The sequence below is a fragment of the Cebus imitator genome, unplaced genomic scaffold (genome assembly GCF_001604975.1).
Source record: "Cebus imitator isolate Cc_AM_T3 unplaced genomic scaffold, Cebus_imitator-1.0 Scaffold640, whole genome shotgun sequence".
Taxonomy (NCBI): Eukaryota; Metazoa; Chordata; class Mammalia; order Primates; family Cebidae; genus Cebus; species Cebus imitator.
In genome coordinates, this window is record NW_016107955.1 from 236,364 (window position 1) to 238,268 (window position 1,905).

The 1,905-nt window shown below is 43.5% G+C and overlaps 1 long non-coding RNA gene across 1 annotated transcript in view; it reads right to left on the minus strand.

Annotated features, from left to right (window-relative positions):
• Nucleotides 1-246: 246 nt before the first annotated feature.
• Nucleotides 247-1,905, minus strand: part of LOC108295438 — a 6,687-nt gene continuing 5,028 nt past the window's right edge. The window contains exons 2-3 of the long non-coding RNA XR_001821405.2: nucleotides 1,247-1,257; nucleotides 247-343 (exon numbers count right to left, since the gene is read on the minus strand). This is a non-coding gene — a long non-coding RNA (uncharacterized LOC108295438). The remainder of the gene's footprint in view (nucleotides 344-1,246; nucleotides 1,258-1,905) is intronic.

Consider the following 1,905-nt stretch of genomic DNA (forward strand, 5'->3'; position numbering starts at 1 on the left):
AAAGATTTTTAAAGGTATGGTTAAAGACACAATTGACAAATTGACGAAAACATTTGGTTACGTTCTGGGGACTTACAACAATTTAACATAAGAATCATAGTTATGACAGATAAGATGTGTCATTTTTAGGAATCCCATACAATTTTAGAACAAATATTAATAACATATCCATATAAATATATCTAATAAAGACAGCACACACACAAAAATAATAAAATAAAAAATTAAAAGGCCAGGTGTGGTGGCTCACGTCTGTAATCCCAGCACTTTGGGAGGCCGAGGTGGGTGGATCACCTGAGGTCAGGAGTTCGAAACCACTCTAACCAACAAGGTGACACTCCGTCTCTATTTTAAAAATAAATAAATAAATAAATAAAATAAAAAATAGGACAGCACAAGTCACACAGAAATCTGGTTTTCTCTCTCCTCTCTTTTTTTCGCAGTTTACTCAAAAGGTGAACAAAATATTTTATTATCTATTATTAATACCACGTAAAAATCTTGTTTAAAAGAGAAAACCAATTTTACTCTTTTATTAGAGGTTTTTTTTTTTTTTTTTTAGACAGGGTCTCACTCTTTCACCCAGGCTGAAGTGCAGTGGCATGATCTCAGCTCACTGCAGCCTTGACTAAGCAATCCTCCCAACTCAGCCTCTCAAGTAGCTGGGACTACAGGCATGTGCCACCATGCTCAACACATTTCTTTTTTTTTCGGAGACAGAGTGTCGCTCTGTTGCCTGGGCTGGAGTGCAGTGGCGCCATCTCGGCTCACTTCAAACTCCGCCTCCCAGGTTCAAGTGATTCTCCAGCCTCAGCCTCCCAAGTAGCTGGGATTACAAGTGTGCGCCACCACACCCAGCTAATTTTTGTATTTTTGGTACAGACAGGGTTTCACCATGTTGGTCAGGCTGGTCTCGAACTCCAGGCCTCAGGTGATCTGCCTGCCTCAGCTTCCCAAAGTGCTGGGATTATAGGTGTGCCACGGAGCCCGGCTCTTTTTGTTGTTGTTGTTGACAGAGTCTTTCTCTGTCACCCAGGCTGGAGTGCAGTGGTACAACTTTGGCTCACTGCAACCTCCATCTCCCAGGTTCAAGCAATTCTCCTGCCTCAGCCTCCCAAGTAGCTGGGACTACAGGCATTCACCACTACACCAGGCTAATTTTTATACTTTTAGTAGAGACAGGGCTTCACCATGTTGGCCAGGCTGGTCTCAAATTCCTGACCTCAAATGATCCGCCTGCACTGACCTCCCAAAATGCTAGGATTACAGGTGTGAGCCACTGTGGCCATCCCCAACTAATTTTTTCGTATTTTCTGTGGAGACAAGGTCTCACGGGCTAAAGTGATTGTGAGCCTTCTGCCTCAGCCTCCCAAAGTGCTGGGATTACAAGTGTGAGCCACTGCACTCGGCCTCACTCTTTTCTAATATAAGAATCTAGGCTGGGCACAGTGGCTTACGCCTGTAATTTCAGCGCTTTGGGAGGCCCAGGTGGGAAGATTGCTTGTGTCTGGAAGTTTAAGATTAGCTTGGGCAACATAGTGAGACACTGTCTCTACAAAAATAAAAAAATTAGCCAGGTATGGTGGCCTATGCCTATGGTTCCAGTTACTTGGGAGGCTGAGGTGGGAGGATTGCTTGAGCCCAGGAAGTCAAGGCTACAGTGAGCAGTGATCTCGCCACAGCACTCCAGCCTGGGCAACAGAGTGAGACCTTGTCTCAGAAAATAATAATCGTAATTTAATGCTATAAGTTCTTTTCTAAGCACTCCAACTTTGAACTTTGTTTTCCCTTCATTCTATAAATTTTAATATATTGTTTTTATTTTATTTTATTTTATTTGAGACGGAGTCTGGCTTTGTCACCACGGTGGAGTGCAGTGGCGCGATCTCGGGTCACTGCAACCTC